Below are 23,671 nucleotides of genomic sequence, written 5' to 3' on the forward strand. Positions count from 1 at the left end.
TAAGATATTACTCTTTTTCATTTGTCTTTTTCCCAAAATAGAGTTTGGAGAAATGGATGAGTAAGAGAGATGCGTGAGAGAATAATGTCCGTGTCTAGTTAGTTGGCTCTCTGAAAATTAGAAAAGTAACATACCCTGAACAAAGACTAGTAATTTAAATAGCTTTTCCCAAGAGAATGCCTAACATATTCAAGTTGAAATGTAATCACTGGGTCATTAGTATTGTCAAAGCATACATGGAGTTGGCATTGCCTTTAAGTTAGAAATACAGACAAGCCCAGAATAATAACAGTGTCAGCCCAAAGTAAGTTCAGAATGGGAAAAAAAAATCTTTATAGAACAGATAAAAAAAGAAACCTTGAGGAAATGATGTGCTCAAATAGAAAATATAAGAAAAATAGAACACATTAATTGAACAGCTCTTATGTTTAAAGCACTATGACGGGGCATATCATAAATAGGAAAAGTGAACAATACTAGCAGACCACAAACAGGAGCCAAAAACAGAGAGAATAGAATAGAAAGAGAAGGTACAATTGAAGTAATAAATTTGTGTATAAGGTTTGCAAAAAAAAAAAAATAGAAATTAGAAAACCTCCAAACACAGCATAGTAAAGCTCTCTATCTAAGTACGAAAATTAAATAGAGGACACGCAAACTTCCACTTTTGAGCAACTTAATAAGTTTTATCAATTCAACAAGATCTCCATTGTCCTAACATTTCTTTCATTCCCTTTTTGCTTAAATTATTCTCAGTATTTCTATTGTTTGTTGTCATGAACTGAAACTGATTTTAGTAATTTCATGCTACTGTTAACTACGTGTCTTAATTTTGATTCAAGGCATATAATCCCTTTAAGAATAAAAAATGAAGACAGCCAAATAAAGAGTCTTGATTCAATAGCTGATAAATTGCTTAATATGAGAAAACAAGAATAAGAATATTTCAAAAGCTCTAATGTAGACAGCAGGGCCTATATAAAAAACTCGAATGAGAAATTACTTATAAAACTGAACTTGTAAAGAGGAACAGAAGGAAAGCAATGCTGATGGTCAGAAAGGTAAGGAGTTGCTATTGGCTTTTGCTATGTATTTTTTTTAATATTAATTCTATTTGTCTTCCTTTTTTCCCTCACTCTCCACAAAAAAAAAAAAAAAAAAATTGAACCTGAAACCCAAATAGAAAACACTTTAATTCCATTCTGAGCTTATAAGAGAAACTGAAGCATTTAAAGTAAAATCATTTAAAGTAAAATAATTTGAAGTAAACTTTGAGAATGAAATTAGTTAGATATGACCAAAAAAATGAGATTTGAAAATGTTGTGCCTTATGCAAGGACCTACAAAATAATAAGAAAGGACTTGGGGAGCTAGTTTAAAAAAAAAAAAAGTTTGATCCTGCTTGATTTCTGTAGGGTCTTCAGTAGAACTACATTCAACATGACCAAGCTGACTGAAACTGAACACTATGAACTTACTAAAGATTCTCAGTTCTCAAATAGAATTGACTTGAACTGCACTTGTGAGACATATACCTTCATCCTTAAATTTTGGAAAAGTACTGAATTTTTATGTTACCCAACAAACACCCTTACAAAACTGAGTCATAGCCATGCTTTTACATTGAGATGTTGCTGCTGCTGCTGCTGTGGTTGGTAATAGTGATGATGTTGACAATATCTCAAATGAATAATTAAGACATCTGCTGCTTGGCAATTCCATGGATTAATGTGCTAAAAAATTTTAGAAGAGTTTTACTATTGTAAGGGAAAAAATAAAATTAGTGGAGGATATTGCAAAAGATAGAAAATGTAGAGAAATACAGGATGCATAAAGAACTTCTGTTCAGATATTCACCAGAACTTGGGACATCATGGGAACTTGACAAACAATAGTTGACTAAATATATGCATTCCTCTAAGCCCTGTTCACAAAGCTTTTTCATTCCATGGAAGACTCAGGAAATGTGTAGCTAACTGGGGCAAACAGATGTGGTTCCTTGAAGCAGGAGAATACAGGCTCCTGGAATTCTAGCCTTTCCAAGTCTTTCCAAGTGTTGTGCCCAAAGGAGGAGCAGCTGTATTCTGGGGAATCTACAAATGTTGTGACCAATTTCTTGGGAAGCACTAACTTCATCTCTGAAAACGTTTGAAATTAAGTTTTTTTTCAGTTCTAATAAGAGCCTATTCTAACCTTTGTGCCTTTTGAACAAATGGTGTTTTCAGGTTAAAAGGCTTCCCTTCCTCTGGGTAAATGCAGCCCCCATCTGAGACCTGAGGGTTGGCAAGAAGCATGGGAGCCGGATTCAACCCTTGCTCAGACACTGGGTTCTCATAGATGTACGTCTACTCTACATTTTATGGTCTAACTTTCACTCAACTGGTTTTATGCCATATCCAATCTAGTGGTCACCTTATACTTTTAAAGTCACTGATTATGGGTCTTGTCTTCCTGGATTCTTTCTTCTTTCAAATATTCCCTTCACTCAATTGTTTGTTCAATTTTCAGGGTTCCATATTCTCTTGAATCTACTTGAAAAGGAAAAGAAAATGGAAATCTAAACATTTCTTTTCCCTTTATGTTTCGTGTTGTTACTTTTCTTTTGATTCAATTTCTTACAAACTAATTCATAGTGAATCACATCCTTGATGCTTCAAGGTGGTGTCAAAGCCACAGTCTCCATTTCTAGGAACACACCTGTTGTGTTTGTTACCCTGGCTGAAGACCCATGGGCTACCTGGAGAAGAACTCTTACAGAGGAATTTATTACAGTATTTGGGTTAGATTATGTGGATTAAGGAAGTAGGGGCTTATTTTGAATTGACTGTTATTGGTAAATAGAATTAGTTCAGTTACTGGTGGGTAGTCATTTTTGTCTAGGATATAAGAGAATTAAATCCCACCTAGAATGACATTGATAAAAATGTAGTTCCTTTTGTTAGTAAAAAGAAGGGCTGTTCTTTCTGTAGATGCAAAGCATTCTTAACTTTGTCCTGTCTCAGGTACAGTCATAGCATGGCCTTTTCTATTTTGTACACCACAGTCACCAAGTATCCAGGTCTGGTATTGTTTAAAGTCTGCAATCAATTTTTATGTTCATTGGAAACATTAGGACTCCTCACTACCAGCTCTCAGCTACATTTTTCGGAACACATCTTTTAATGCATACAGTTACCTTTCTCTGATTGCTCATTTCTTCCTAGAGAGAGCTTTTCTGGCTGAGAGAACTGATTTATAATAAAGCAGGATATGGAAGAGATCCTGACAGATACTGGTGTGAGTTTCTTCCTGAAAACTTGGGTCTAAAAGAGAGAGAATAAAAATTGAGCTAACACAAACTTACTTTGGAATATCAAAGAACTTGGTTGGAAAATAATGACAGTGTCAGGTTCAAAGAAGTTACAGAAACCCAGGTATGGTGGCACACCCTGTAATCTCAGAGACTCAAGAGGCTGAGGCGGGGAGGCTGAGGCAGGAGGATCACAAGTTAGAGGCCAATTTCAGAAACTCATCAAGACCTTGTCTCAATAAAGAGAACGGTGGGTGGAAGAGCTGGAAATGTCATTCCAGACAGTGCTAGTTCACCCCTGAATTCAACCTGCAGTACTGCAAAAGGGGAGTGTAGGGAAGGGAGGGGGGAGAAAGGCAAGAAGGATAGCAGAATGAATGAGACATGATAATTATCATTATCATTTAGATGTTGATGGACCATTATTTTATTCATTTATTTATATGCAGTGCTGAGAATCAAACCCAGTGCCTCTTACATGCTAGGCAAGTGCTCTACCACTGAGCCAAAATTCCAACCCCATGAATGGGACCTTATGTCTCTGTGTGCATGTATGATTACATGACTGGTATAATACTACATCATGTATGACCAGAAGAATGAGAAGTTATACTCCATTTAGGTATGCTTTACCAAAATGCATTCTACTGTCATATATAACTATTTAGAATATATATATGGAAAGAAAGAAAAGAAGTCACAGGTGAGAGTTCTGTTACTGCAAAGCCACGCTAGTGGGGGGCCTAAGTGAGCCTTGGCAGTGTCAGTACTCTGCCTAGCATGGCCAGACAATTTAAGGATCACCCTAAGTATCTTCTTTTTGGATTAATGATCTCATCCATTTCATTTTCCTCTTTGTGGTTTCCATTTTGTGTAAGTGATATTAGCTGGCTTTTACCTGAATTAGCTGCAAACTGCAAAAATGTGAGGACAATGCCAAGTGTTTCTTCTTTGCCACCCCTTAAATTCATCCCATCAATCTAGATATAACCAAAAAAAAAGACTACAAACTGTCTTGGAAATATTCAGTAACAGACATTTAAAGTTTAGAGCCTTTTAATTTTTTTTTTTTTATTCTCTTGGTAATTTCTATGGGAAGTGGTAGGGAAGAAAGGGAAATTAGTTTGTAGGGGGTAATATGTACCATGGATCTAGAGAAATATATATATAACTTCTAAAGACTGAAACAAATGTAGGCATATTTTACATGATGAGTATTTAAAAGTTTTACTTGCAGAATTTATGATTTCTGCAAACTTTGATAAACTGAAAATTCTCAGAGCAAGACAGATTCCATACCTCATTTATTCCAAATGAGAAGGATATCAATTTTAGCAATTGGAATAGTATATTTTCTGTTCCTGTAGGCAAGGAAAGCCTCCAGTGCCTTCCCTGCTGCATAACAAAACACTTTGAATATAGATGCATCTAAGAGATGACCACCTGGCCCCTCACAACATCTGCCAACATATTCTTAAGCAAGGATTTTTGTCAACAGAAAATAATCTAATGTTATACTTCAGACTGTCTTCCTTTTTTCACCCAGAAAATCCTAATCTCTCACTCTTGACTCTAATGAATTATAAAGAAATATAGGCATTTTAATGATATTCTCAGAAAAATACGATTTAGAAGGAATACATTTATAATTTCTGCAACCATTAGTACCTATTTAAAGCAAAATAACTTTAGATCACTTTTATTTCTGCCATTGCTCACTAGTTTGGATGAGAGTGATAGGACTGGTTTCTTTTTAAATATCACATTATTTCAGAAACACAGTACTGGAATTTCTAAATAAGAAAAACTTTGGAAGTTATCAAACTCATAAATGTGTCTAAAAGTGTGACTATAAGTACTTATACGTATGTGTAAATAAAGTGTCCCATGTTTAGCTAATTTCTTAAAACCAAAGGCCTCACAAAAATAATTTGCAACTTTAATTTATGTAGATTCTTTTATTTAAAAATCTGTACTGTGAATTTTCAAGACAGGATATAGAACAGAGAATTTCCCAAATTTGTTGCATCAATCAACTCTTTTCAATCTCATGACTATTGAAATTTTCCATATTAATATTTTAAGAAATACTTTTTAGGAAACTCACATCTATTCTCACTTTCATTAATGAAACCTGGCTACTAAATGATGTGCCCATAATCTATTAGTATCAGTTTCCAGAGCAGCACCCAGAACAATAGTTCCCAAGCTAACTCTTTCTATACATTACATACCTCAAATATGTATGCATATCAGAGGATCTTTGTTAATTTGCATATCTGTGTAAAGTTATGTTCTCTCTTTATTACTTTAGAATGTATTAAAGTTTGTTTCATTGACTAATGAGTTTATAATCAAATAATTCGAAACTGAAAAAGCTGTGATCTTTTATTTTGATCCATATTTGGCTCTTTTTTCAAACATGTACATATATGTGTATATTTAGACTAAAACAGCATAGTATAAAACTGAAATGAATAAGAATAAGTTAGATGATTTTACTTAAATTTTTAAATGTAGCCAGACAAATACAGTCAAGTAGGGCAATCTTATGTTTCTCTTCATTGCCACAGCTGCAAATTTAGTCTGAATCCAATGTTTATGTCTCTACTGCATATTTAGAATACAGTATTGATTGAAGCCTCTTTTCTAAATAAGCAGTTTTGCTATTAATCAATTTAAAGTTTTCAATAACATACTATATATATATATATTTATGTATATATATATATATACATACATGTATGTATATATGTGTGTGTGTGTATATGTGTATATATACATTTTTTTTCTTTTAAGGAAAGTACCAGCTATAAAAGGATTATAGGATCTCTTAGCTCAGTAAACAAAACTAAGCTGGAATTGTAACTATTAAAGACTGAAGGAAATTGCATAGATCCTTATGGAACTCTCCCCTGAAGGTCTTTTTAACTACGTAGTAAATAGAACACTAAGTATAATTTTGATTAATCAGGAGATAATTAGAAAATAAGACATAACACAAATCTGATTATTTCTTACTAAAAACTATTTTAATATAAGCCAAAAATTTAGACAAATTTAAGTGTGTTTGAAAATAATTGAATTCTTATCATGCTTTCAAAGAGAATATATTTATTTGTGTTTATTATAACAAAGATTTTTTGATTCAAGCATCACAAAATCTTATTCAATAAAAAGAAAGCTTATCAAATTCCGGTGGAGGAGCAGTCACCTATGAAAGGAACCTATTTATTTATTTATTTATTTTAGGATTCAGAGGTCTGGGTTTTGGGGTTCTTGGGAAACCTGATGACATGCTTTATGAGGAAACAGATTTTTTCTTCCATCTTTCTCTGAACATGTTATTCCTCAAAATGTTTCTCTTCTCTCTAGTGTCAGGATTTTTTTTCTTGTCCCAGCTAAGTACAGATTAAAAGTGGCTCTAGCCTTTTCACATTCCCTGTTTCAGGCATCTGTCTGTTATTCAGCCCTGTGAAGCATCTGTAGCAGAATGACCCATCTGTGATTTTTCTGTCCTGAATCTATACATGTTTATAAAAACTATTTGAAGTGTATATTATTGTGAAGTGTTATACAGGGATCTTTAAGGAAAAATGATGTCAAATTCACCTTCTTGTCCTCAAAAACGAAAGAGTTAAAGAGTTTGGCATTATAGTTTGAACAGTGGGTGTACAATAAAGTAAGTTCACACTGTCTCAATTACCATAGTGTTATGTTTAAAAAATAGTGGTTTGTCAGTAGAATGACTAGCTACTTTTGTTTTCAGGATTAAGGAGTTTCCTAAGAGACAGCAGTCTTGAGTTAAAACCAGGACAGTTTTAGGCACACTGGGTTGATTTGTCAACTTATTTGTACATAAGAAATAGAAGACAAGGATAGGGAAAATAGAAAATTTCAGTATATCTGAAAGAAGATAAGATTGGTTTCTGAACCCTCCAGCTCTTGGTCACTTCCATTAAAACTACACTTGCCCTGAAGCTCTTAACCCAAGCTACTTCCTATATCACGACTTCTCTTAATTTACGCACCCTAGGTCTCTTTCCAAGACATTGAAATCCTAATGGCAATGTTCTAACAAACTCTGTCTTTAAAGAATCCTTTCCCTGTTTCTGTTCATTGAAACTCACCTATTGCACTTTATTGCTTCAGAGATTAGACTCACAAAAACAATAAATAATGCTGTCATACATTCTTTTCCCTGTGTATATTGATGTTCAAGTTATGCATCAAAAATATTGGAAGAAAGATAGCCTCTTCAACAAATGGTTCTGGGAAAACTGGAAATCCATATGCAGCAAAATGATATTAAGCGCCTATCTTTCACCATGCACAAAACTCAACTCAAAGTGGACCAAGGATCACCGGAGACCCTGTCCTAATAGAATAAAAAGTAGACACAAATCTTCATCATGTCACATTATGTCTCAACTTCCTTAACAAAACTCCTATAGCACAAGAAATAAAATCAAGAATCAATAAATGGATGGATTCAAACTGAAAACTTCTTATCAGTGAAACAAGCAATCAGTGATGTGAAGAGAAAGCCTACAGAATGGGAGCAAATTTTTGCCACATGCACGTCCAATAGAGCACTAATCTCTAGGATATATAAAGAACTCAAAAAACTTAACAGGAGAGAGAGAGAGAGAGAGAGAGAGAGAGAGAGAGAGAGAGAGGGGAAGAAAAAAACAAAACAAAAAACAAAGAACCCAGTCAATCAATAATTGGGCCAAGGAAATGAACAGACACTTCTCAGAAGAGGATATATAACCAATCAACAAATAGATGAAAAAATGTTCAACATTTCTAGCAATTAGAGGAATGCAAATCAAAACTACTCTAAGATCTCATCTCAATCCAGTCAGAATGGCAGCTATGAAGAATATAAACAACAATATATGTTGGCCAGGGTATGGGGGGAAAGGAACACTCATACATTGTTGGTGGGACTGAAAATTTATGCAACCAATATAGAAAGCAGTATGGAGATTCCTTGGAAAACTTGGAATAAAACCACTATTTGACCTAGCTATCCCACTCCTCAGTTTATACCCAAAGGACTTAAAAATATCATACTACAATGATTTAGCCACATCAATGTTTATGGCAGCACAATTCACAAAAGCTAAATTGTGGAACCAACCTAGATGCCCTTCAATAGATGAAATGATAAAGAAACTGAGGAATATATACACAATGGAACATTACTCAGTATTAAAAGAGAATAAAATCATGGCATTTTCAGCTAAATGGATGAAGTTGGAGAAGATAATGCTAAGTAAAGTTAGCCAATCCCAAAAAAACAAAAGCCAAATGTTTTCTCAGATATGTGGATACTGATCCATAATGGGAATCGGGGGGAGCATGGGAGGAATGGAGGAACTATAGATAGGAAAAAGGGGAGGGGAGGGAAGGGAGGAGGCATGGGGGTAGGAAAGATGGTGGAATGAGATGGACATCATTACCCTAAGTACATGTATGAAGATATGAATTTTGTGAATCTACTTTGTGTACAAGCAGAGACATGAAAAATTGTGCTCTATATATGTACTATGAATTGAAATGTATTCAGCTGTCATGTATAACAACTTAGAATAAATAAATAAATTAAAAATATTTGGTATCTACTATGTATCAAGAATTGTTCATATTTGGGAGATAGACAATACTAATGAACAGAGTAACCACCATCAAAAAATTATACATGGACATGCACATAAATATATAGTTGCTCTCATTGTTACCTGTATTAATATTCTATAAAGTCATTGTGAGAACTGAATTAATTAATCATGAACAAAGCTGTCTATGGCAACATGGGATTATTACTGTGGTTTTCTAGTCACAAAGTTGTTGACAAGCAATATGTAACTTTATTTGATGTGTGTTTCTCTTAAACAATACATTCTTTAATATGTTGTGGACTTATTAACATTTAACTCATGACCAATAATACTACAAATAATACTGGAACAAAGCTGACCCTCATGTCAACAACTAATTGATAAAGTGCTATGAACATTTATTTGGGGGTCATAAATAAATTTCAGTAATTATATAAATTATCAAATACAATAGCCACAAATAATAAGGATTTGCTGTAATTCACATAGAAATGTTTGGGGAAAAATATTCCTAAAGATAATGACTGGAAAACTCAGAATAGAATTCACAGAATAAGCAGCATTTAATCTAAGAATCTAAAGATGTGCATTTGCATAATAGACACAGAAATTGGGAACTGGACAGTCTAGATGAAGGGAATAACATATTGGGGGTAGAGATAGTAAACTTCAAGTATTATATTATTTAAGCAAAAGAGATATCTGTATTCCTATGTTTATTGCAGCATTATTAACAAGAGCCAACATATAAAACTAACCTAAGTGTCTATCATGTATGTATGTACAAAAAAAAAATGGCATATAAACACAGTGGAATACCATTCAGCCATGAAAAGAAGAAAATCCTGTCATTTGTGACAACATGAATAAATCTAGAAGACATTATGTTAAGTGAAAGAAGCAAGGGGAAAGACAAATACTGCACAATGTAACTTACATATGGTATCCAAAATAGTCAAACTTCTAGCAGAGAGTAGCATGGTTGTTACCAAGGACTGAGTTATGGTAGGGATTGGGAAGATATTTGTCCAAGGACACCAAATTTCAGTGGGATAAGAATAAGGTCTAGAGACACGGTAAACATACTTAATAACAATATATTGCATTGTATACTTGAAATCTTTTAAAAGAGAAAATTATTTTTTGAAGTTTTATATGGCTTTTTTCATTATCATGTATTAATTTATGCCAGTAAATGGGGTTCACTGTGATATTTCCATACATGCATATATCATGCATTGATCATGTCCATACTCCCCAAGAGAGTAGATTTTAAGTATTGTCACCATACACACACACTCATAGACACACACACACACACACTACATATGCAGTTATAAATATGACAATTAGTTTTCTTTAGCCACTTTGTAATCTATACATATATCAAAACATTATCATGAAAATACAACAACCTGACATTATTACTCTATATACATATATGACTACAGGATCAATGTGATTCTACATCATGTATAACCAGAAGAATGAGAAATTATACTCCATTTATGTCAAAATGCATTCTACTGTCATGTATAACCAATTAGAACAAATACTTTTTTAAATACATCAATCCTATCTGTCAATTTAAAAATAAATTAATTACAAAAAACACATACCCAAAGAGACACATTTCATTGAATTTTAGTGTAAAATTAGTTTGGGAAGATACTGTTAATCTTTTGTAGTATAGGTGATAGAATGATTAAGAAAGAGAATAGAAACATCCCTCTTCTATGGTTTGAGAATTGTGAGAAAAGAAAAGAAATGGATGCAGCAACTTGTGGTATCTTTATCTTGAAGTAGGACTGTAAAGAAATTGAGATAGGAAGCGGAATCCTACCAGCAGGGCTATTCAGTGAAGAAGTGATGTTGAAAGTGATGAAAAATAATTGAAGTACTAATTTCTTTAAATAATCAAAATGCAAGATTAGTGTACAGTTAGCCTCAAATTCTAAAATAAAATTTAGAGATAAGAGGTGTACGTACAATATAGATAAGAGGGAAGTCTAAATTTGTACCTGATAGATTATCTTTTCTTTGATAAATGGTAAATAAAGCATTTTTGTGTTTTACAGTTTTAATTAGGAATTAAAAAATGAGGAATTGAATTTTTAAAAATCAAGTCCTTTTTAAAAACTTCACATTTCTAATCATGGAAATGTCAACCATTAGGGCTGGTAAATGGGAGGACTGGCTCTGTGGTCATTGTATCACATGATGACTGAACTACAGAATTGGAATAAGTATAACTCTAGTTTAAAACATGAAAAAAGCAAGTTCAGTATTGTCAGGAATATTTACTGTTTGTCTAGGCCAAAATCTGATGTGGTACTTGAAATGACTTTTTAAGAAGAGTTGTATAATCAGAATTTGGCCTGATTAGGGGTGTTCAGAGATTTATAGGAACTATTTTAACACCTTTTCTCCAAGGTTAAAATGGAATTGTGTGCCCAGAAGGAAAGAAAATCTCCTGAAGCCTTTGTGGAACACTTTATTGAAACATTCCAAACACACACACAGATGTAAATTTAGGACACAACAATTTTTGAGTTTCATCTTAGTTGAAAATCTTTTCCTTGATATAAAATACAAATTTAAGCTAACATTATTGGATGCGCAGGTTGTTCCTGAGGCTGTAGACCAATTCTTTGAGGGATTAAAACAACTGTCCACGCTTACAATGACAAAGGGAGAAAAATCAAATTCCCCATCTCTCCACATGGCTGGAACTCTGTCCTCCATTCTCTTTTTTGCCTTCAACACCATCCTCCATAGCCTGTCACCAGGATGTAAGGAAATCATTTGACACACTTACTGACTTTCATTTCTGTTTTCATGGGGGCCTTTCTAGCTGATGGCCATTTCTTTTTCTGGAGCACAAACCTTTATTGACCTTAACTTCATCATAGTTCACATGCTTCTCCCTATCTTGGCATCCAAAATACCAGATTCCGATATATCATATAATGACCATTCCACCTAAGTCTCAGAACTTGAGTACCAGCTTCCATTCACTTTGCTGTCTTACTGGTCTTTGACTTGGTATCTTTTCCAGATTTTACTCCGTATTAATTCCCTGTCATCTCAATTGCTATAGTTTTACCTACTTGACTTTCCTTCTCATCCCAGTCCCCTTACTCTATTCACTATCTTCATTTTTACTTCAATCTTTGATATATTAGAGTCTCATAGTACCCATTAGAGTGGACATGCTATATATGGGTTTACGGAGTAAATGCACAACCAAACATGTAATTGAAACTTTCTATTCAGTGAATCGTGTTCACTCTTACTCTGGAGGAGTATGGGCTATACAGATGAAATGATTGTGTTCCTCCAGCCTTCATACACTGAAACCTTATTTCTAATGTGACAGTATTTGGAGGTGGGCCTTTGTAGGGTGATTAAGAGAATGAGAACAGAGTCCTCATGAATTATATTGAAGCCTTTATAAAAGAGGTCTTTAAGAGTTCCCTTGCCCCTGAAGTGTTAGGTTTCAGTGACAAGATGGCTGTCTATGAACCAGTACACATGCACTCCATTACTAGACACCAAATCCACTGGTACATTGATTTTGTACTCCTCAGCCTCCTGAACTGTGAAAAGTATATGCCTGTTTTTCATAAGCTATCCAGACTATAGTATTTTATCATAGAAGTCCAAATTGAGCAAGACAATATGTGTAAATCAAATGAACAAGTTGTTGAACATTTGTGACTTGGAAAATTTTGGAGACAGACCAGGAGGATGTTCTAGAGTGGGGCTAGACTAGAAAAAAAAAACATGGAAAATGAGCCGTGAATACTTGCCATACCCAGACACTCAAACAAAAGCATAGGCTTTCCCTTGTACTTGTACTTTTTGCTTCTTTCCCCCTGGAAATATCTTGCCTCTCATACATTGAAGCTGACAGAGTGATGAGTAAAGATAGCCTACATAAACACACTAAAAACAAAAATCTAAAGAGTTTGGATTCTGCTTCTACACAGAATGCTGTCCTAAAAGAATTATGACTGATCCTATTGCTCTAGGGGTATCTCTACTTCAACAGTGATGTGGGAACATTCTGCAGAGGTCCAAGGGGAAAGTAGAGATACAGTTTAATAAATCTGTCTATGTTGCTTCATTTGGTCTTGGAATATTGAATGATTGTGTAGTACATGTTCATTCACAATGTGTTCACATAATAAATTCTTATTAAAGAAAGTGATAGGAGATAATTTGGAATAAAGCATAAAGTATTGAAAAAATGTCAGGGTTCCACCCACTAGAAATTTCTCATTTACAACATTATTAATCTCCATCAGCACATCACTTTTTTTCCCATTTTCCTCCAAGTAAACTAAAATCTTAGGACTAGATGTCCTCTTGAGTTTATTGATTTTTATAAATGCTCATTATATTAATTGCCTGAAACTTTCTTTATAATCTACTTGTGTCTGTGTAATCAAGGGAGTGTAATCAATCTTACACCTCTATTAGTATAGAATATACAAATGCTGTTCCAGAAAAAGGACAGCCTATTATTGATAGTGTTACCTGACATAAGTTCTGATTACAAACTTGGTTTCATGGAGAGAAAGTGGTCTCTGCCAAAATTAAATGTAGAATTAAGTTTTCTAAGCCTCTAACAGAAGTGTTCTAAACTGCCTCTTTAAAAAAAAAGCCAAAATTTATTTAATTTCTTTAGATATTCTTATTGTTTAATTGTAGGCAGAGGAAGAGTAACTTTTCACCAACAGACACTTTCAGACTTAGAAGGGGACCCCCATTTGATATTTATTTGAAATTTACTCTGGAAACCAAAATTGATCCTAGCTGACAGGCTAATGTTAAAATACAGTCATAACTGAATGTTTATGAAAGAGATGGTTTTAACTTCACAAATGAGAATGAAAACCATTTAGAATACTGTTAACTGAATTTATTAACAGAAATATTTCAATAAATCCCATAACAACTATCTAGTAAACTTTATGATTGCATTTCCTAAATCTAGGGTAATATAATGACTCAGAAAATCTTTGGAAAGAATATAATCTGGAAGGTGAGAATAAGAGAACAAATGAAGTTAAACATAAATATGCTACTACAGAAAATTAGTATGGCTAATTTTTATCACCTAACAGTGATTGTAAGTATAATTTCTTGACTGTATTAGTATGACTGATATATTGTAAGAACAGAGTTTAAAGTTTGGACTTAAGAGTCAAGGCTTGCTTTATCATTTTCAGCTCTAAGGCAAGACAGAGTGGATATTACAGTCATCCAGCTTGGGTTCAAACTCCATCTCTGTACCCATGTGGCCTCGGACTACATCTGTAAAATCCAATTTAATTCATACTGATTTCACAGAAGTTTGTAGGGATTAAATGAGCAGTAGAATTAGTACCAACTATATGCTATATTTGTATGAATAAAAACTGTAATATTTTAATAAGAAAAACAGTAAGATTGTTTTATTTATATTAGTAAATATAAATAAAAACTTTATTAGATAGCTAAAAGATTTTAATATTGTTACTTATGTTACATTTTTAAAAATCCTTATTTGGAAAACTTAAAAAAAAACATACAAAAGTAGAGAGAGAATAGCATAGTATGCTTCACTGTACTCATTATATAGCTTCAACAGTTATCAAATGTATTTCATCTATTCTTTAAAGTATTTCTTTTTTTGAGAGAGAGAGAGATAATTTTTTAATATTTATTTTTTTTTTTAGTTTTCAGCAGACACCACATCTTTGTTTGTATGTGGTGATGAGGATTGAACCTGGGCAGCACGCTTGCCAAGCGAGCGCGATACCCCTTGAGCCACATCCCCAGCCCTTTAAAGTATTTCTTTAATCATAGTAATCATGCTACTTATATTTCTTCACCTGAAAAATAGTCATATTAATTTCCCTTTGATTCATTTTTGCACACTAATTTGACATTAATATTTGTGTTTCTTTTTGTTTTATGTTTATTTCTTATGTATTAGAAATTTTAAAATCCCATCTGAAGTCTTCATCTTTTAATTGATGTAGTTAAGTCATTTCATTTGTTCTAAATGCCATTTTAGACCATGTTCTGCCATATAATATTTGATTCTTATATTTCCCCTTTGCTCCCCACCTCCTTTTTTTTCCCTCCTCCTGTCTCCTGGATACTAATTACTTGCTTCTGTTGGTCTAAATGAAACTTTAAAAAATATCCTTAGGACATATTCCTATGTATTCGCTCTTACTGATTTTTGTACTTATTAATATCTGTATTTCCTCACCAGTAAAATAAGAATTGAGCACTTTTAGTTTGCTTTGTTCCCTATCACCTAACTTACCACCATGTTGACATTGTTTCCTGAAGTTTCTTTAGGGCTAACAGAAATGGATAAACTAGAACCTTATCCAATTTACTCTCTTGGCCAGAGATGCCACAAACTACTTTTCTGTGTGATTTAGTTTTCCTTGGTGAGAATAAACAGAAAGCAATGATGAACTGTACAAATACGTTTGGTTTAGAGTCCCCTCTCAGATTTCCCAGATATAAACATCAGATAAATGTGAGATAATTTTCTACACAGGAAAATATATTCATTTTAATAATTTTGTTAATTAATTTACATATTTGATATATAAGATTCTGTTATATAAATGACTATAATTTTAATGAATATTAAATACCTATAAAATGATTTTTGTTTTCACATAATTCAAGAAAGATAAGACATCCATGTTTTGCTAATGGCTAGGAATGTGTTTTTAGGAGAGGATTTCGACAGATGATTTTGGCTTATTATCTGTCAAATTACAGATATCATGGGTTCAAATTAAAACCCAAAGTCTCATTTATTAGTATTTTACTTTTTAAAATGCACAACTTACCTTAAATAATTAATTTTAAGAGTTCTAAGTCAACAATAAAAATTAACTTTATTTTTTTAATATTTAACAGATGTGTAAATATAAATAATATGCCTATTTTTGAGATAATAAGCACAATGAAAAGTGAGTGAATGAATGAATGAATGAATGAATAGTGTTATAATTTTGTTTTGCTCTCATTTAGCATTGAAACTGAAAGGTCTAGTAGAATATTTTTTTCCAAGAAGATTTCATTTAAGACTTTTTTACACATCAATGTAAATCAAAGAGGGAAGCACTATGGCAAATTGAAACAAACAAAAATAACATTTTAACCAAGGACTAATTGTAGAGAAATCTATCTAAACTTGATTGTGCCATAAGCTGAAATATTTAAAGCTTTCTTCAAAGACTTCTTCAAAGTCCCTGTAAGGAAAAAAAAAAAAATCCATTACAAATTATATGGAACTTCTGTCATCTATCAGTTGAAACTGTAGTCATGGAGTTTATGACACTGAGTGCACCTGAATCAAAGAGAAGAAAGGACCAACAATACCAGTTTGTACTTGTCTTTAAAACAGATGAACATTCAAAATGAAAATAGACCTTCATCAATTTACCAATTTGCTTTAAAAAGAAGCACATGGTATAAGAATTTTAGAAAATGCTTCCATTTGGAGGATTTTTTTTTTAAACAGAGGAACTTTTTCTTACTAGTTTCTTAAATAATGAATCATAATAGTTAAGGAAAACTTTTCTGTTGTTTTGCACTGCAGATTTAGCTCTTTTTTAGTTGCTAGAGATTGCAATAGATATTAAGAATAGAGGTTTAGTCTTCAAGAAATTCAGTTCCTGGTATAAAACATAAGGAAAATTCATACATTTTAAGCTCTTTGATATTTTAGAGATATCTCATTGGGGCATAGAGAAATTAATGATCAAGATACACTGTAATATGGGCCCCAGATTTACCATGACTTTTGCTTATGTTCATTTCATTCCCCATTACATTGTTTCTGTATATCAAAAGCCAGCAACCAAAAATTAATCCCAATTTTTGTTTCACCTGAGTGCCAACACTCTGAAATTCAACTTCCAGCAGACACTCTTGAGTTCATTGCTGAAACCTTGATCTATCTCTCACCTGAATCAGTGTCCTTATACCTCCTATCATTTTTAAATGACACTACTGTTCACCACGTTGAATAATATTGACACCAATGAGCCACTGTTTATTTTTGCTTATTTCTCATATGGGAAAGTGATGAAATCTCATTAAGCCATTTTTCTGCTTAAAAACACCAACATGTCAGCCTCTTGTCTGCAGGATTTAATCTATCTAGTATGAATCAAAAAGTTCTTAATAATCAGATCCTTGGCTTTTTGTCCAGCACATGAAGAATGTGTGGCAATTCTCATGCTTTGGCCACAATTAACTGTGTCCACTGAATTGGAAGAGTACTTCCAAATCCTATAAAGCCAAACTATAATAACACAATCATGCCAGGAGAATAAGAGTTTCAGTTTCTTTGTTTTTTAATACTAAGAAGGTCCATAATTCTAACATAATTAAATAATCAGAGATAATTGCACAACGTAAATTAGTTTCAATATATTAAAAGCTTAGAGGGATATAGCTCATTTAAAATATTTTCTTAATTCTAAATAAGAACATCCTAACTGGTAAATTGGATTTTATATTCTCCTTATGCAAGTTTATGAACTTAAAATCGACACACTTCTAAATAGGCTAATCCTTACTCCTAAAGTACATGTTTAAATATACTTCTCTATTAGAATTGAGAATCTGTGAAAGGCAAAAATCTTGGGCTAAGTTTTGGTCTATCTCTATGCATAAACAAAATTTTCATAGTGACATAAAAGTAGAAATTGATATAGAGCCTTTCCTTAAGAAAATAATGATTTGTGGAACCATTATGTTGAGCAAGATATAAATATTTCTCTTCAGTCTTCTGGCTATATAAAGAGCATGAGTGAGTTTATAAATTTGATATGAAAGCCCAAAATTCTATATTGAAAACATCAACCTTGAGTAGTGTTAAATCCAAAAATGGCCAACTCAGTTCTGTTAAACCTTTTGGCATGTTAAGCACATAGTTCCATATCCTAGATGCCTTAGTCCTGTCCATAACAGTATGTGGGTATTTGAAGATTAGACATAATTCTTGGGTCTGAATCCTTGAGGCCAAATAAGGTCCTAACTGAAACAATTTTAAAATAATCAGAATGCTGAGAAAAAGTCTGTATTTTAAGAGTAACTAGAATAGGAAGACTGTATCTACTACATAATGGCTGAATATTGAACATTTCTCTATATTATTCTTTCCTCTTTTTGTCTCTTTGTTTCTCCCCCTTGCTCTTTAGAATTTACCATGGAGGAAGTTGTTCTTTTATTGAACTGTAGATCCTTAAGCTTTTTTTTATTATGAATGACTTAAAGGACACAGAATTGTGTTGAGATCAGTATATTAATATGAAACTTTGTCAAATTTTAACGTATTTTCTCTATTGCTTATATATTCTTTAAAGAAATACAAAATTACTGAAACAGCTGGAGCTCCCTATGTCCTCATCCTCTCCTTTGTTTATTAGAGGAAAATGTATTTGGGATTTAATGCCTAAGTTCTCCAGAAATGTTTTTCTTTGTTTACTTCTTACATATATATATATATATATATATATATATATATATATATATATCCATAAGTAATATCATTTGCTTCTTTAAACATGATACATCCAGGAAAACTCTGTTTGCATTCCTACACTCTTTGATTTTTTTTTCTTTTAAGTTATGTTATTGAAACTTTTCTATATTGATAAAGGCAGTTCTTTTTCTTCTCATTTAAACTTTTTTATCCATTTACTTACTCGATTTTAACTTATGCATTCTCCTTTTCTTGAACATATAGGTTGTTCTCTCTTTTCTATTAGAATCTTGCAATATACATTTCTGAAAATGTCCTCCATTGTGCAAGTGGAGAAGTTTCTCTACAGTGCATACAACTTGTGCAAGGCTGACTGTGGTGGTTTATGCCTGTAATCCCAATGACTTGGGAGGTTGAGGCAGGAGGACCATAAATTTGAGGCCTGGACAGTTTAGTGAGACCTTGTCTCAAAATTAAAAAATAGTAACGGCTGGGGACATAGTTTAGTTGTAGAGTGCTCCTGAGTTCAACCCCCTAGAACTGCAAAAAAAAAAAAAAAAAAAAACCAAAATAACAACAATGACAAAATGGGGTGGGAGCTCTTCTTGGGATATTTGAATTTTTAACTTCATGGAATACTGCCAAATCATTCTCTGAAATGTGTTTTTTGTAACAATGTATATGCAAAGTAGAAGTATATGAACTTCTGAAACAATTGACAGCGGTACTTTATTTGCAATTTCCTTTTTCTGGGCAAGGATTTTCTTTATTAATAAAGCCATGTAGTGCAGGCAGCAAGTAATAGCTGCTTTTCAATCTCAATTTAAAAGTCACATTCTCCATTGTTCTATCTTGAGATTAACTTATCTCTTTCTGTTTTCAAACAAATGTAACTCAAGTTTTCTCAATTATCAAACTTGTCTATATTTTACTTACAATTATAGTTTAGACCTGATCTGAGACCTAAGTATGCTGCTATCATCTAAATGTCTTGTGTCCCATTCCCATTCATGTATTGATATTCTAATGCCCAAATTTATGGTGTTAGGAAGAGAGGGGCCTTCTGTGAGCTAATTAGGCATGAGGACAAAAGCCCTGATGAATGGGATCAGTACCCTTATAAAGGACTTTTCTGACTTCAGATCTATAAAAAATAAATTTGTGTTGTTTACCAGCTACTCAGTTTATGATATTTTAGTATAATAGCCCAAACAGATTAAATCAAGTAACTTTTATAAAATTATTTGTACTTTTAAAGACTATATTACTCTAAAGTCATGTTTGAAGTTTGTCTGATTAATTAGAAAACTGGTTGTTTCTTAGTACAGTGTCTATATGCTCTTTAAGTACCACATTTGTGGGAACATTATAATATATCTGTTTGTAGATATCAAGTGTCATTCATGTGTATAACAAGTTGGACATATAATTTTCTATGAAAGTAATTCAAGAAATGTCTTTGTTAAGCAAAAATATGAGCAAAATATATACCCTAAAAGCAGATAATAGATGAGTATTTTAAAATTTCACTTATTGGATAACAATTGGAAACCTTAAAAGAAGTGGTGACCTGTAGTGATAATGTTCATCACAGTAAATCAAAATTTAATTAATCACAATAAAGCTTACCCATGTAATTGTATCAAAGTGGGAGAGATGCTTATTCTTTTCTTTCATAAATGAAATCATTGCATATTTACAGTGGAAAAATATCTATTTAAAATTTTCAGGACTTATTTTCCTTGATATATTATTTCATTCAATGCTATGCATAAAATTTATTTGACATATTTTCAGTTTAAAAAAAAACAAATTTGCACACAAACCAATACTGTTTATGATCATAAAACACTAATGTTTGTTTTATTATAATACAACCAAAATATACATTTAACAATTTTCAATTATTTTATAGTACAAGACTACATTTCTTTTAAAATAACAAAATAATAAGTTCAAAATTGATTGCTAAACACTCACAAAACCAGGATTAAATTACATGATTAACTATGGCCTTTGACATATATTTGCCCTTTCTTAAAAAAAAAATTATCTCAAACTTTTTATAAATACTGTATACTACAAATGCTTAAATGAGAGGTATAAGTCATGTGCACTTTTAATGTATAGAAACTGGAAATTATAAATTTTTATTTCTTTTAACCTCACATGTAAGCTGAATTACTTAAGTATTTTTATCATTTACTCTGAGAAAAATATACCTTTTTATAAAAACATTTCACTTATTTTTTTCTTTAAACTATCTATTCCCAATAAGGTGAATCAATTAAATCTTATTATTTAAGACAAAGGTGACATTCTAAGAGGGTATTTCAGTTTTGATTCCATTTGTCTTAATGATAGATATAAAATATATCTCATGTTTAAGCAAAAGAAAATTAGTGTTTAATAAATGATCTTGTTTAATTTTTATTATTTGATAGAAATCTGAATGACACCAAGTTGTTCTTAAAAATTCATTTTTGATAATTTGAAAAAACAGACCCTGACTCTTAATTTATATTTTAATTGAGTCAGCAGGAATAAAAAAATGTATAAGAAGAGCCAAAAATAAAACCAAAGAAAATTTTAAAATAAGACCATTTTGTAGCCAGAATATTGTTAATGAGCATTATTTTAAACAACAAAATGATAGCAAATTAGTAATTTTTTTTTCTATGACTATTTGCTTTTCTTAAGTAATTTGGTTAGTTTAAATTTGGTTAGTTTTGAAATGTTCATACAGTTATATGAATATGGTGTTATGATTTCTAAACAAATTCTGAAAATTCCCAATAAATTGTAAATGAATGCAGACAGGCAGGATTCCACTTAGCAGTATAAATAGTAAGAATAAAGTGCAGGCAAAAAAAAAAAAAACCCACAGAAGGAATTCAAAGACATGTGTATTGAAGGTAAGGGAGAAAAATATGAAATCAAGCATAAGTAGCCATTTTAAGATTCTGTCCAGACAGAGCTGATTTCTTAGAAAATTTGAAACTATTAACAATAATTTTCTTTTTTATTATTTCAAGCCAAATTTGGTAAAATCTTTAGTGGTAAAGAGGTACACACTGTGTTTTTAAAGTTAATATATTCACACTGTTTCTCTAAGTGATTTGGATTTATGATTAAGAGGTTCAAAAATTAAATGTCATTTCAATAGCCTGTGTTTAAAAATACACATAAATCTTTGTTCCCATGTTTTGTTTATAAAATTTTATTTTACTAATAATTTTTCAAATATATTTTATGCAATCATCATGAATTAATAATTCTGTATCCAAGGCAGTCAGAATTATAGATAGAAAGCATAAAATATCTTTCTAAAATGTTATCTGATCACTAAGACTTAAAAACTACTTGGACATTCATATCTGAATGAAAATAAAATCTATTTTTACAAGTCAATCCTAACTAGTAACATTTGAGCTTCAGATAATTTTCCCAGAATCTTCCATATTTGCATATTACTTTCTGATGCACAAATATTGAAATCTTAAAAATAAAGCATGTTATCACTTACTTTGAGCCTGCTATGAGTTCCTGGGACATTCTTATCCCAGAAAATTGATAGTTACAAACATTCACGTATGATATTCAGTTAGCAGTCTAACCCTGCGCACAGCTATTTTTATGGATTACTTTTTCAGAATAATTCATTCTGGCTCACTTCTATTAAAACTGTTCCTTAATTTTTTTCTTATAGCAACATTTACAAATATTCATGAGTATAAGATCAAAAGAGGGCACTCAACAGTGTGACTACTTTGAGATAGGTAAGCAATGCACATAAAAAAAAAAAAAAAAAAAAAAAAACCCGCAAGACACAGACAATGTTCTGAACATAGAGACAGTCACAGGCTCGGAAACAAGTGGCCCTCTCATCACTCTAGTTCTCACAGACTTTTCTTTCAAGACATGTAGAATGCATGAGAAACGAGCAATGTCTGTTATTTAGGTTTCTGAAAAGCTGCCTTCCATGTGAGGAAGTGACTAATTTTTCATTTCACACTATAAAGGGCGTGAAAAGGCAAAACAGAAGAAGGCTAAGGGTTGTGTGTTGTAAGAAGGAAAGGTGAGTCCTGCCTAAACAGACAGGAAAACCACCATATGTATTCAGAGGGAAAGTCAAATTAGAAACACTTGAACAGGATAACAAAATATGAAAGGTGTTTACGTTAATGCTGTGAGTTTATTTTCTTTACATGTGGTAGGCTTATTTATTGTTAAATTACTAAAACAATGCTACTTGAATTACAAAGTATCACCTAGAAATTCAAGAAGGTTGTGCGAAAAAAGATGTGTCAAAGAGTTAATTTAACCCTTTCCGTTGTCAAAATTTTGTTATTTAGCAAATACATATCCCCACTCCCACCATGGTCTTTTACTTAATTCTCTCTTAATGTATTATATATTGTTCTTTGCTAGTCACTCAAATATAATCCAATAATCCAATATTCAGGAGAGAATAAAGAAAGTGTATGAATATAATATACAGAGTATGATAAATACTTTGAAAAAAGAGAAGAAACACATACTGAAATACCATTGGTTATAAATAAAATATGATCATCCTTCCCATGATCCTTTAGAAATTTGACTTTTCCTCAGACTTTTGCTAGAAGTTTGTTATAATCCAGACTTTTTTAACAGATAAATTACAAATTGGCAGCTATTTATGCTCCCAGTGAAAGGAGCTCTGTTGCATTTTGTCCACTTTGTGATTATTCTTCCTTTTTGTGAGGATATGAGTTTTTCCCCAAAGCCAGGATTTATGGCTATCTTTCCTTCTGTCTCCTAACAAATCCCATCTGCCTCTCTTCCCAGTAAGGTGTAGTATACATGGTGATGTTTCCCTTATTTTATTAAAATATTCCCCATATCTTATTAAAATATGTATTAAGCATCCTATCCCTGTAGAGCTTAGCATAATATTCTAGAAATACACAACTAAGAACCAATTTCTGTCTGTGAACTTATTTCTCCTTACAAATCATAAGGAATCCTAGGAAGTGTATTAATGCCCCTCAGTAAATCAATGTTGCAGTACACTAAATGCAACCCTTGTGGCCTGAAAGAAATAGTGCACCTCTCCAAATTCCCACACCACACTGCAAGAGCGAATGGCTCACTGGGAAAGTTCCTGTTAATAATGTGAGCTGTTTTAATTTGTGCCTTCCCTTTCAGTTCCCTCCACAAGATAACCAGGTCTAGCAGTGGAATGATTTATCTTTT

Source organism: Urocitellus parryii, chromosome 3, assembly GCF_045843805.1.
Source record: "Urocitellus parryii isolate mUroPar1 chromosome 3, mUroPar1.hap1, whole genome shotgun sequence".
Lineage (NCBI taxonomy): Eukaryota > Metazoa > Chordata > Mammalia > Rodentia > Sciuridae > Urocitellus > Urocitellus parryii.